This window comes from Nelumbo lutea, chromosome 8, assembly GCF_056320005.1.
Source record: "Nelumbo lutea isolate HS-2025 chromosome 8, American lotus-T2T, whole genome shotgun sequence".
Lineage (NCBI taxonomy): Eukaryota > Viridiplantae > Streptophyta > Magnoliopsida > Proteales > Nelumbonaceae > Nelumbo > Nelumbo lutea.
The window spans coordinates 1,491,717-1,506,878 of record NC_142691.1 but is presented as its reverse complement, the minus strand read 5'-3'; the positions used below and the strand labels follow the sequence as shown (position 1 = coordinate 1,506,878).

General features: G+C 37.0%; 1 pseudogene; it reads right to left on the bottom strand.

The window, feature by feature from the left end:
• Positions 1-12,530: 12,530 nt before the first annotated feature.
• Positions 12,531-14,260, bottom strand: LOC148842105 (F-box protein At5g46170 pseudogene; annotated as a pseudogene).
• Between the last annotated feature and the right edge of the window lie 902 nt (positions 14,261-15,162).

Here is a 15,162-nt window from a genome sequence, read left to right as displayed (position 1 = left end):
TGGTTTCATTTCCTTGATGAAATGTGCTAGCTTGAATGGAGTGGAGACGCATGTTGTGCAGGTATTTATCCACCACATGGCAATGGCACAGACGTGTTATGATACCAACCTTGACTTGGACTAACGTAATGGAAATGAAGCCATTAAGCAATTCTGAAATGAGCATTTTCCATGGGCCAGTACTAGAAAAATAATAGAGAATGGAGCGAGCGCTTTCTTTAGGGCCGGGAGGTGTGTCCTTGATTTCCAACAAGGTGTAGCTCCTTGTCTGTTGATAATGATACATACAAAAAGATTGTCTGCCAGCAACAAATTAAATGAAGTGGGCTATCTTCAAACAATCTATTAACTATTTACCATGGTTTTCAAAATCGGATCGGACCGGATGGTCAGACCAGAAAATTGGGAACCGGTCATCTGACTAATTTCGTTTTTCTCAAAAATCTGATTTTCCTCCAAAATCATTGATTTTGGTCAATAAACTGTTAAAGCAAGTGGTTAACCATTCAAACAGTTTTGATTATTTATTAATTTTTTTATTTTTCTATCAGAACGGGCTGAGCATTCGATTCGAACAATATATAGAGAGAGAGAGAAATTCAGTTTTAAATTTGGCTGACTTAGGTTGCATTTGGCATTCCTTATTTTTAAGGATTTACCTTCGTTTTGCAGTTAAAAACTCAATGTTAATATGGACACTTTAATAGCAAAAAGCATATAAGTCCTTAAAATAAGTCATATGACAATCTTTTCCCCGTCCCTAACTCTAACTTTTAAAATAATTCCGGAAAAACTTTACCCTCCATCCCCGGTCCCCAATAGAGATGAATCAAGGATTGCCGCTCCTGTTCAATCCAAACTTGTCCGCAAGCTAATGCACTCATAACAAAATGTTTACAAGTTTTTGATGACGGGAATTCCCCGCCCCCTCTCACATATACACATGAGGCAAAGGCTCCACCATTGAAATCCACCTCCACTAGAGTGGATAAAGATTAAATGTGATGCTAGTTTCCACCTCCATTCATCGCTAGCAACTGCAGCCTGTGTGGCACGATCGAATACATGTTCGATCCTCTGGACATATGGGAAAAGATTGTCCTATGACTCTGCTTTGTGTGTGGAAGCTCTACAAATTAGGTTGGCTTGTGAGAAAATTCGTAGGTACAACCTCTTGAGGGTAATCTTTGAATCAGACTCCTTACAAGCTATTTTCTTCACTAACGATGCTGATACGGCCCGTTTTTCTCCCTTCGCTGTGATTTGGAGCTATATTATTAGTTTAACTCTTAATAGCTCTGTTATTTTTACCTATGTTAATCATGAGGCAAATTCTCCATCCCACAACCTAAATTCTTCCTTGGCCCTGGGCGTGGGTACCTAATACCCCTAGCAGTGTTTCTTTGCTTCATCACTTGCTAATGAGATCTTCATAGTTACAAAAAAAACAAGGGATAGAAGTCCTTAAAATAAGGAATGTCAAATGCAGCTTAAACAGCCTTCCAAGGATGATCAATCGTCTTAGTTCATTAAAAAGATGGAAAGTAATCTGAACAGTCTCTCTCTCTCTCTCTCTCTCTCTCTCTCTCTCTCTCTCGTGTTTGTGTTCTTTGACTCTAACACACACACTCTTTCTCTCTCTCTCTCTCATGTATGCCCTTAGCTCCAATCAGATTGATGTACTTGATAATGTTTATTGTAAATGAATAAAAGTGCATAATTGATTCATGTGATTTGGTGTGTTTATGTGTAATACCCTTAAACTGGATACTTATGAGAATTGTGTTAGTTTAGAATCTTCACAGCCATTGGATAGATCTGTGGAGATTTATCCTACCAAGGCTGACACTGATGTGTCGCCAAGTTGGTTGTGGGGTGGCTTGTCTCAGCCATGATTTTCAAGACCAGATCGGACTGGACGGTTGGATTGGACCGGTTCCCAGTTTTTCCCCAAACCACTTTTTTCCCCCAAAACCGTTGATTTTGGTCAACAAATCACTTAACCGGTCGGTTATTCGAACGATTTTGATCGTTTTTCAAAATTTTAATTTTTTTGTCATAATGGACCAGCCATTCGGGTCGAACAATCAGACAATTCGTACCGGTAACCAGACCCATGACCGGTTCAGTTTTAAAAACCATGGTCTCAGCTGCCAGGGTGAGACTTGAGGTACATGTAGTGTGGGTTTTCTTGAAACCCTGACTCAAACCAAATTCCAATATTACCTTGGACCTTGGAGATAGATGGGCAAAACTGGAATGTTACACCTGACCCCTAGACTCGATTATTGTATTGCACTAGGTGTCAGATTAGGCTGTCTTTGATATGCAAATCAGTGAGATCCTTAGAGGGGGTTAAAACTTGGGTATGCTGGGACAGTTTGTGAATTCACCTGAGTGGGTGATCATAGTGACAAGATCAACCCCTTTGTCGGACAAAGTGAATGATCGAGGAATGCACTCTCTCTGACGGAAGCCTAAACTGCTACCAATGGATTTCAAATGTTTATGAAATTTGTTTTGTAAAATATATTTATATAGACACACACACACACATTATATATATATATATATATATATATATATATATATATATATATATATATATATATTATGGTTTCAAATTGTTTGTAAAATATTTTAATTCCTGGGATCCATGTGAGTAGAGAGTGCAACACTGTACCTTGTAGTTGAAGGAGAGGTTTTCTTTTGTCGAGTAGTGTTTAATGTTTATTGTATGAATTCCTGGGATCCATGTGAGTAGAGAGTGCAACACTGTACCTTGTAGTTGAGGGAGAGGTTTTCTTTTGTCGGGTAGTGTTTAATCATTAAGGGCTGAGAGATTAAGTGTAAGACCATTAAGGGTAATATCTAATGGGTTAATCTTGCATTCACCCACAGTCATTGGGCCTTCATAAGGTGGCTGGACCCAAGGACCATTCAGTGTAAATGTTGGGCCCATTAAGAGCCCATACTGATAGACTCAGGGGTTCATTGTGTTCTGCAGTGAATTGGCCAGGCCTTGTAACAAAGGTTAGGCCGAACCCATGTGGCTGATGTATAAATCAATGCTAGGATCCCACTCCATACAAAGAGAGCCAAGTTAGTCAATATATTAAAGGGTAAGTGAGCTATGCGACTTAATGAGCCTAAAGCCCGTTTTGAACTGGGCTTAAGTCAATTAATTAAAAGGGAGCGAAATCTGATTTATAACCTGATCAAGATTAGCTGAAGGATAATATAAGTCTTATCCATTGAGAGTCTAGATCCAAATATCAGATTTGAATCAAGAAACTCTCTCTTAATTAGATTAGAAGGCTGATCCAAAGTAAGCTATAAATAGGCTGATCCAATACTAGATTCTCATAAGAGTTCTCGGTTCTCTCTCTTCTATTATGCCAAAAGCCTGAATTCGGATTTGGTCCTCATAGGACCATCCTCACATTGTCCTCACAACCACTTGAAGTTGTGCGTTGGGGATATTTCTGTATTAATAAAAATATACAAATATGAAGGATATTGGATTTTCTCTACACAGAGCGCACCTCACACTAATCTCACAATGCATCGCAGACATGCATTGAGAACATCTCCCATACTTAATGTTCTTATCCATGGGAAGATGTTCCCAATGCACAGCCATGATGCACTGCAAGATTTGAATTCATGTGAGACACGCTCCAGAGGAGCAAATCTGAATTCAGTAGGAAGATATTTCCAATACACAGCAAAAGGCTGTGAGGACCAGATCTGGTCTCCAAAAGCCCCCCGATGTGTCAGAAATCGGATTTGGTCCTTACAAAACTATGCTCACATCGTTCATACAATCCCTTGCAATCTTGCATTATAAATATTTCACCATGAAAAAAATATGAGAATGTGTATCACGGATAGATGGACTATCTCCAAACCCTATAAATCTACATTTACATCATGGCAACAACCTTAAAATATCAATGTATTGTCGGCTAGTGGATCATTATTAATACCAGTTTGCCATTATTGTGTTATGACCATAAAACTTCTTGAACAGAGGAGGAGATAGGACTTAAGCTGCATTCGGCATTCCTTACTTTTAAGGACTTATTTCTTTTTTGCTGCTTTATGAACATTGAGTTTTTCACTACAAAAAGAAAAGAAGTTAAGGGATGCCAAATGCAATTATTACCAAAAGATGTTAAGTCTAATTAAGCTCTCTACCAAAGCTCTGTCTTTGGCATGAACAACCGACTTGTGTTGTGACTTGTGAGCGAAAACGACCAATTCAAACTAAAGAGAGGCAGCTTCTTTGACACTTGGCAGTGCCTCTATAAAGGTATTCATTATATGGTTATAATGGGAAGGCATACCATAGAAAGGAAGGGGAATTGTCGGTCACAATTCATTATCATATCATGAATTTCTACATATATACTAGCATTTACCTTTCAATCAATGTTATTTAATTTGAGAGGAAGACTGAGTCGTGCACATACTAACTAACATTCACAATAGGGGTGCTCACAGTTACGTTAACTGAATCATGCATTGGCAAAATTCTAAAACCAAACTGGTTGGTTTTTCAAATTTTCTGTATCAAATCAAATCAATTTTGGTTCTTCGTTTTTTATATATTTATAAATATATATATATATATATAATATTATATTATAAATAATATACAATATACTATATAAAAATTTATATACCAGTTGGTTCAATTAACTACCGGGTTTTAATTTTTAGGTTTATTGAAAATCAAACCAGCGCTTTGATTTAAAAAAAAAATACCGAACCGAAATACCGAAATCAAATTGATCAATTTGATAAACTTTTTTTTTCGATTTTCCAATTTTTTATAAGCACCTTTTCTCATATATGCCTCACATGTCACTTTGTGATAAGGAGTACAGTAAAATGTAGAGGTTGTAGAGTGAAGGAGATCCCCCACTCGTGCTCTTCAGGCATAGGTGGAGAGATTTACGGATAGGGGATCCAGGGAACTGTCCCCCCTTATCGTGTCCGTGTTTAAGGAAATCTCTTCAGTTGATTGCTTGTCGACCACGATCCTTGCTGCCTCCTGTCCAAAACCGACACTCCCCATTTCTTTGCGTTGTAAAAGTCCTCGAAATCCCCTTTATTTATTTATTTTTTAAATCTTGTCTCCAAAGTCTGTTTACTCCCCCCGTCTCAGGCCCTTACTCCCTAGCCTAAATAAAATAGTAGCAACTTCTTTTTTACTTGATGAAATAAGAGAACCACTTTACGTGCTATTATTGACATTGCTATTCACGTGAAAAGCAATGTCTCGTTTTCAAATTTGCTTATCACTTTATCCCTTTCTTTTATATCTTTCCTTCGGTATGATATGAAAATTTTATTAAACGCAATTTTACAGAAACATATATATATATATCACTCAATTTTATGATAGCAACGAATTCATGAATGATGGACGGCTTCAAATAATTTTTTCTTTATATTTATGAGAATCTATATCAGAAAGAGATTGAGATTTGACCAATGAAATCATCCAATAATATTGATGAATATGACCTAATTGATCACCTTTTTTTATATCAGTTGATAGCAGTGTTTAGAAAACCAGACTGGATTGATTGGTTGAACCGGTAAAACCATGAGCTGGGGTCTTGATTGGTTCGGTCATATCCTAATAACCAGACTCACTCAAAACCAGCTGAAAACCAGTTGACCCGTTGGTTGTACCAGAAAATTGGTCAATCAGTCCTGGTTTCAAGAAATTGCTTGACTCTATATATAAGTGAAATTTTAAAATTTTGTAACCAATTCTGTACTTATGCTAATTAATGACTATTTATTATATATATTACATTATTATGCACATATTTTAAAGAAAATATAGGTTACAAGGTTTGAACTCTAGTCATTTGTTTTAAAAATAAAAAACTTGTCATCCATCCACTATATTTAAGTATATTAAAAAAAAATTATTATATATAGAATTTATATGACCTTTTGTGTGTTTATATATATATATATATATATATATATATATATGCTACATCATCATGGTTCGACCCTAGTCGAACTTCAGACCCGTAAACTTCCCCCTTCTCTGATTCTATGCCTGGTTCGGTTCTTTAAACATTGATTTATTGATAAACTGTGTTTGTTTTAAAAGAAAAGATACTTATTATTGTACATCAATTGTTTATTTTTTAACACAACATGTTAAGGTGAGCATTCGATTTATTCGCCTTTGTCTATCATCAGAATTCGGAACCTCTCCATTTTGTCTACGCGCGTTGAGGGAGTGGACCTAATCTTCACTCCATGGACCATTTCTGGGCCTCAGTGCAGAACCTGACTACAAGAGTTGCTTGGTTTGGTTTCGCGGATTCATTTCCACCTCATCCTCTGATCATAGACAAAAGGCGAATAAACTTATAGTTTGGGCTGGTCTGATATGGCTTTCTTCTTCTACCATGGTCAATTGACCCCATAATCTTTGAATCTTTGAATGCATCAGACCGCTGGTAACAGTGGAGCCCAGATTAACTGAATGTAAATCTGTGTAACCAATAATAACGCATCTTGTCAGTTGTAGTGTGAGATTGATTGATTGTGTAGTTTTGGGTAAATATACTTCATGGCTAATGTGGGGTATTATTATTGAGTTCGGATATGCTCCTTACTTCTACCCATACATTAAAAAATCCCCCGTACTTGTATATTATTCATGAGAGATGTTTCTGATATGCGGCTGAGGTCAATGTGAGATGTAGATCTAAAGGTTTTTAAAATTAATCCGGAGAATGAACTGCTTAGGAGTTCGGATATGCTCCTGTTCTGACAAAAAATAAAAAAATAAAAAATGATCAAAACCATTCGAATGGTTTAAACGATTAATCACTCAAGTCAGTGGTTTACTGGCCAAAATCAACAATTTAAAAAAAAAAATCTTATTTTAAGGAAAAACGGAACTGATCACCTGACCTACTCCTGGTTTTTCTGATCCGACCATCCGGTCGGTTTTGAAAACCATGGCAGATCCCAATTGGTTATTATTACTTGCACAGCCGCATGTTCAACTAACCCGTGCCCGCTACTGTATACTTATTTGCTCCTTAAATTTAGGGTGAAGGGGTCCTTCAAAGTATAACTAACTAAGGGCATTCTGATCCAGAAATTATTCTCACATCTTATCAATACCACCACTGTGTATTGTGTATTGGAAACATCTCAATGACAAGAGAGATATTCCCAATGCACAGCTGTAAATAACAGATCCAAGGAAAAAAAAAAAAAAACACTCAACCCAACTCTACATGAATTTGTGTTTGATGCTTGGAAGTTTGAATCTCAGCAGTATGCGCATGTAGGCCCAAATACAATTTTTTTATTTTTTTATTTTTATTTTTAGGGGTAGGGGGGGTGGGGGAGCCTCGTAGCGGAGACTTGGATTGAATCCTGCCTTCACCTGCATTGGGGGATTTTGGAGGGTCGGCCTAATATGGCCCATGGCCCAAGCCTGTGTGGGCCGGTGCCATGCTGCAGACCTGGACCGGGCTATAGGCCATGTTATGGGCTTGGGCCACAGGTTGGGCTTTGGGCATGGGCCGAACTAGGCCAGACTGTTTTTTTTTTACTTTTTTTTTTGTTTTTTTTTGACATTTTTTACTTTTATATTTATTTGCTAAGTAAAACTGAAATATTTAACTTTCATTTGGGAAATATTTTAAAAAATAAGAAATGATAAATCTAACAAATAAATGGAAAAAATACTTAACCAAATAAGAATGGAATATGAATAACAAATTGGAATAAAAATAGGAATTTTATTTCATTTAAATTTGAATGATACAAATTACAAAGCATACAATGGTTGGATACTTGGATGAATGAAATATGAAAATTGGAAAATAGAATAAATTAATAAAATATAAAAATATAATATAGTTATAATTTGAAAATACAAAATTACATTGTTCAAAAATAGCAAATAAATTAAATAAAATTAAAAAAAAAATAGAATAATTTGAAAATGTTATTTGTAGTTATTGAGGGTATTTCTGTAAAAAAAAAAACCCAACAAGTTGAAATTAAAATTGGGCTAACAAATTGGAAGAAAAATAGGAATTTTATTTCATTTAAATTTGAATGATACAAATTACAAAGCATACAATGGTTGGATACTTGGATGAATGAAATATGAAAATTGGAAAATAGAATAAATTAATAAAATATAAAAATATAATATAGTTATATTTTGAAAATACAAAATTACATTGTTCAAAAATAGCAAATAAATTAAATAAAATTAAAACAAAATTTAGAATAATTTGAAAATGTTATTTGTAGTTATTGAGGGTATTTCTGTAAAAAAAAACCAACAAATTGAAATTAAAATTGGGCTAACAAATTGGAAGAAAAATAGGAATTTTATTTCATTTAAATTTGAATGATACAAATTACAAAGCATACAATGGTTGGATACTTGGATGAATGAAATATGAAAATTGGAAAATAGAATAAATTAATAAAATATAAAAATATAATATAGTTATAATTTGAAAATACAAAATTACATTGTTCAAAAATAGCAAATAAATTAAATAAAATTAAAACAAAATTTAGAATAATTTGAAAATGTTATTTGTAGTTATTGAGGGTATTTCTGTAAAAAAAACCCAACAAGTTGAAATTAAAATTGGGCTGAACGTGGCCCACTATGGGCCGTGAGCTATGCCATGCCAGCCTGTAAGCTTCAAACCCCAGGCCCAACACGGCCTGGACCATCATGCCAGGCCACAAACAGCATGGCCCGATTTACACCTCTAATTATAGGTGGGGATGGTCTACCATCCATTGGCCAAAAGTGACTACAAATGGACTATTAAGTATTAACAATCAGAGCCCAATCAACCGCGGGCTCCGCCACGGCCCACAGGCCTAGAGTGCCAATCAAGACCTCGTTGTGTAACCCACGAAGGAAAATATATATATATAATAATAATACAGTAAAAAAAAATCACGAACATTATGTTAGACTGTGTTTAGTTGCCCAATTTAGAAAGCGAAAGAAACTTCGAACTTTTCCTTATTCTTAGATGTAAAAACTAAAACAGGCATTTGTTTAGTTTTAGAAAATGAGAGGGTCCTACTATGGGATTTCTTGATTCCAAATGTTTTTTTAATGGTAGATATTTTTTCATGCAAAGAGATTTAAAAATGAAAGAAAATCGAGTACCAATAGCAAAATGGATGTATGGAACCCACTAGCTACTCAATGCTTTGCTTAATTTTACGAATTTTTGCCAAGCAGACATCTCACATGAAGTTTTCTTTTGTTTTTCTCACTTTCTTGACAAATGGAATTCAGGGTTATTGGAAGGTTGGAAGTTAAACAATGCTATTTTGGGCATTTATTTCATTAGTTGTAATTTTGTATATTAATCTTCGGGTGGAAATGCAAAGGGTTGTGAAAGCATGGGGAGACACAAAATTTAGAATACTTGTTGTTAGCACTTGCACAAGTCCCTATATTTGATTTGAGAGAAAAGTAAGAGGAAAAAAAAAAAACAAGAGAAAGTTTGAATTTACGAATTGTGTTAGCAATTTTCCCTCATCTTTATGTTTCTCTTTTATTTTTTATCAAACAAAACATGACTTGTCAATGTGAATGAGATCTTGTGAGAGGACAATGATAAAATCATTAAAATCTAATTGCAATCATCGTCGAGTCATATGAGTGCCATGATTAACATGAACACTCCAATATTTTCTGTTCTAATAACTGTATAGTAATCCTCAATGTAGCCAACCTGACTTCAAACCCAATCTTCAGCAAACTAGTTGGTTTTTTTTTTTTTTTTCCAGTAAAGAAACATATATTACCAACCATAAAAACAGAACCACATGCAGGCAACCTGAAATATCAGTCACCGGTTTATTAAATTCCTTTGTTGTTAAATAGCTCTTCTAAGGCTTTGTTTGGTTCGTGGGAATAGGGGTTTGGAATTGGAATTGAAATGGGTTATTCGGATTCAAATTGTTTGGTTGAATGAAAGTGGAACCCCATTCCTATTTATGCTGGAATGACATTCTCCCATTTGAGAGAATGGTCATTCCCAGCCCCTCCCTTGGGAATGAAATCGCATTCCTGCTGATTTTAATTCTAATTCTCATTTCCATTACAGTCTGAACGAAATAGACCAAGGTTCAAAGTATCGATACGTATCGGCTCATATCGGTCAATACGTATCATTCTAGGACCTCCTCGATACACCCCTACAGTGGGTGTATCAGGGTTTTGACTGGTTCAGGGGGTAGAGGAGCCTTGAACTGGCCCCCTTGAACTGGTTTTGAAAAATAAAAATTAAAAAAAAAGTAAAAAAACAAGTAGCGATATTTTGAACCTTGAAAAAGACTGTGGAAATAGACCATTCCAATTCTAATTCCAAAGGATTTCAATTTCGATGTTGATTACGAACCAAAAGAACCCAAGTTCTAACTTCTAAGTCTGTTTGATTTACATTCAAAATCATAATGGTCTATTCCCATAGTCATTTTGGTTCACGAAGGAATAGGAATGAAAATTGGAATCAGCAAGAATAATATTTCATTCCCAAGCAAGGGAGGAGAGAGAAAGGGGAATGGTCATTCCCTCAAATGGGAGAATGTCATTCCACCAAAAATGAGAATGGGATTCGGATGGAATCAAAATAACCCATTCTAATTCCAATTCTAGACCCTTATTCTTGAAATTATCCAAAGAATGTTGTTCTAACTACCTGAGGAGTTGGAGAACAACAAACCAATTTCTTATAGACCCCTCTTACCCAATAAGTAGGCAAGATTGTTCATAGATCATTTTCCAAAACATAAACCAATAGATCTTTTTCCTTCTAGGTCCCTCTTACCCAAATCCTGATATTTTCATGCATTTTTCTGTTTTTTTTTTGCAAAATTATTGTAATTTTTGCATTTTCTAATTTTCTTGCAATTTCTGCAAAATTTCATGCAATTTTTTGCAAATCTTATAGTATTTTCATGCATTTTCTGAATTTTCTTCAAAATTGTTGTAATTTCTGCATTTTTCCTACAAAATTTCTATATTTTTTTGCAAGGCTGACACTGATTGGGGAGATTTATTTTACCAAGGCTGACACTGATGTACTGCCAAGTGAGTTAGGGTGGCTTGTCTCATCTCCCAAGGTGAGACCTGAGGTACATATGTGTGGGTTTTCTTGAAACTTGAACCGGACCAAATTCCAGCATTACCCTAGACCTTGGAGATAGATGAGCAAAATTGGAATGTTACACCTGACCCGTAGACTTGATTATGGTATTGCACTAGGTGATAGGATCAGCCCCTTTGTCGGACAAAGTGAATGATCGGGGAATGCACTCTCTCGGATGGAAACCAAAACTACCGGCAGTTGATTTCAAACTTGTTGAAATTTGTTTTGTAAAATATATTTATATAGAGATATACATATATATTATGGTTTCACAAAATATTTGCAAAAGGTTTTAATTCATGTTATCCATGTGAGTAGAGAGTGCAACATTGTACCTTGCAGCTGAGGGAGATGCCCTCTCTTGTCGGGCAGCGTTTGATCATTAAGAGCTGAGAAGTTAAGTATAAGACTATTGAGGGTAATACCTGATGAACCAATATTGAATCTGCCCACAGTCATTGGGCCTTCATAAGGTGGCTGGACCCAAGGACCATTCAGTGTAAATGTTGGGCCTATTAAGAGCCCATACTGATGGACTCAGGGGTTCACTGTGTTATGCAATGAATTCGGCTAAGCCTTATAATAGATGTTGGGCTTAACCAATGTGGTTGATGTATAGATCAATGCTAGGGTCTCATGCCATACAAAGAAAGTCAAACTAGCCAACATTTTAAAGAGAAAGTGAGCTATGTGACTAAATGGGCCTAAAACCCATTTCAAACTGGGCTTAAGTAAGTTAATTAAAGGGGTATAATTCTGACTTATAACCTGATTAGGATTAGCTAAAGGATAAGATAAGTCTCACCCATTTAAGAGTCCAGATCCAAATATCAAATTTGGATCAAGAAACTCTCTCCTAATTGGATTAGGAGTTTGATCCAAAGAAGGCTATAAATAAGTGGCAAACTCAACAGCTTAACAGACTCAGAAATCTATAGAATTCTTATGTAGTTTTGCCGCCCCTACCCAGTTTGATCTCCATTATTGGATCTGATCAAGAATAGTTATTGATATTGTTTCTTGCTAGAAAAAACAATTTAAAGTTGTGCTCACCAACCCTTACCTGATTATTGCTGAAGAATCAGGGTTCTTGCTGAAGAACCATCCTGCTGATCCTGCATCACCATAAGTTGTGTCATTTTTAGCGGATGAAGGATTTGGTACCCTCTTTGGGCGTGAATACCTACGTTAGGAGTAGCTTTTTGCGTGGATTCCGTATCAGGTATTCCTCTCCCTAATATTAGTTTCAGACTTCGTCTGATTTGCTTCAAAAACAAACATTAAAAAATGCAAATTTTTTAAATTAGGGAATAGTATTCTCGGATGGGATAAAAAATTTTTTAGAAATTTCGCCTAAACACCCACATGATTCGGCCATCCATATAATGAATTTCTGAGAGGATTTAGTAAAATTACCTCAATTTTAGTTGCGCTCAAAGGAATTCATCTCAAGACAATAGGTTCGTTCCATACGTCTCCTCTTCCTCAAATGCTGTCGAAACCCAAGAACTATCATAGGTCTCTTTCTTGGTGGCAGTCTGCTCACTTGGTCGAATGAATATCAATGTCGCCACCTTTAGCACCATCCCGTTGGGCAGCTCCAAGTGCGGAGCATACCAGAGTCTCATGTTCAGCGCAGGCACCAGCGTCCGTCTTGAAGCTGTCGAAACAGACAAGGGCTCCTCCAACTGCTCTCTGTTCGTACAGAGAACACCCTGTCTGTCGGCGTCAGTCAGGACAAGGCTTTCCAAGGTGTGATGCTCAGTGATAATCAGCTAGAGCAGGTAGTGTCTTGTCGATGCAGCTATCAGAGAACTGATTGTCTAGACGACTCTCAGTTTTAGGCCCTCGTTGGTGTAGAACGACCCAGGGATGTTCCCATTGTCATCTCCATTTCCAACACACAAGCCATCGCCACCAACGCCATTTTCCTGCATGGATGAGGATTTGGTGGTTCCCGGAGAAAGGACAGATGAAGCACCGAGTATGACGCAGGTGCCAAGGGTGGATCCGAGATTTGCTCTCCATTTAAGCAAAACGCCATCCTCGATTCCTAATTCTCCACCAGGAAGCTCGATTCGGAGGCGACGGATCTCATTGAAGTTATTCAACACTTGGGTCGGGGAGTGGTGGGTAACGCCACCTGCTTCCATTTCCTCGTCATCACCAACACCTCCGCCTCCCCCACCATCACTGCTACCACCGTTCAGAGACGAGACAGACGAAGATTTCTTAGGGCCGAGAAATTGACCAAGGGCCTAGAGAGGCTTAACGATGCCACCGAAAACAAAAAGGACGAGATTCGAAAAGACGCTTCGTGTCTTATCGAAAGCAACAGTACCCGAAGAAGTGTCGTCGTCAGAGATGACGCAGTCGACCCTCACAACAACACTATCCACCTGAGGAACCAGACCATGGAACCGACGGGACACAACGCAGCAGCGGCCCAACGCCTTCACATCTCCGATCTTGTTGAACACAATCAGAAGCAAAGAGTCCGGCGCTACCCTTCTAGTACTAGCCTAAGATCGGCTCCGACCGACGACGAACGGTGGCGGAACCACGACGGCTGTAGTCGATGCTGCTACATCGATCACTTCTTTGTTATCTCTTCAGATTTCTTCTTCTTGTTACCGTTGGCGCTACTATTGTTTAGTTCTTCGTCGACCAACAATGTTTCTCGCATTTTCGATTTTCACCCCTCAACTGCTCCTCTTGTGGCCGAGCTGCAATGAGTTTATCCTCGAGAATGTCCATCAATATCAAGGATGATATACTTCCTCATCTGGTTCTAATCATTCACTTGCAAGAAACGAAAAACAGAGGAAATCGAGAAGAAGAAAGGGAAAGGGGAAGAAGAGGGATCAGGAGAGAACTTCGGAAGTCCGCCGCCGCTTCAACAGCCACCATCGTTGCTATTCGTGTATCATGAGGTCAGTCGGGGAAGATGAACAGTGTTTATTGAATAATTATTACATTGCAACGGCGGATTTCAATGGAAGTCTAACGAAAGGGTCTTTGTAATTTATCCTTTTTTTCAAAGAAAAAAATCCTTGCAATTTAAGAAGAGAATCAGAAAATGATTTTAGGATAAAAAACAAGACTTCGAGTATACAATTATTGTAACCACTGTATATTTTAACAGGGTCTCGCTCTTGATGTCCTTTTTTCACTTAATCATTTCTAAAATACTCCCGATCCGGTCCGTCATTTGGGCTGGAAGGGATTTTCTTTTCGAGTCCACAAAAATTTTGGCACGTCACTTGTGCTCAACTGTCCATTTGTTAAGTTATATAATTTTTTAAAATAAAAAGCTATTACTGACAAAAAATTCTATAACCCTTTGTTATCAGACTCGGACCTTGCTCCCTGGCCCAAGCATTAAATCTACTGTACATTTTAACGGCAACTGCAACGGTGTTCTTTCGATCTTCCCTACTCTCCTTCTGCTTCTCTACTTTTGTCCGTTTAATTAGAAAAACCTCACCACCTTTTTCAGTTCATCCATTACCCATTTTAATCACAAAAAGATCAATCCTCATGTGCCGCAAATATCTCCGGCACTGGTACCAGCTCAAGAGATGAATCTGATCCAATAATTCTTTACTGGGTCTCTCGTGCCATCCTTCAAATTCAGTCCTACTACTGTAACTGACAATCACGTTAAAGTGAGTAGATTCAAGCTTGTTTAATTCAAAATGTTTTGTTTTTTTTTTTTTTTCTTTTTCAATCTTGGATTTTGTTCAACTTAGTTTTTTTTGTTGCTTTCAATTATATGCATAAGAAGGATAGCTAGGACAAGGTTGAAGAAAGACTTTTGAGAGCTCGGGCAGCAATTCTTCGGGCTGTCCATTCACTTAACTACACAACTCTCACAGAAGATGAATTCTTCATCAGAAGACCCATATACAAAAACCTATTTCCATTTCACCAGTTAAGATCAAGAAAACTGCGCTTA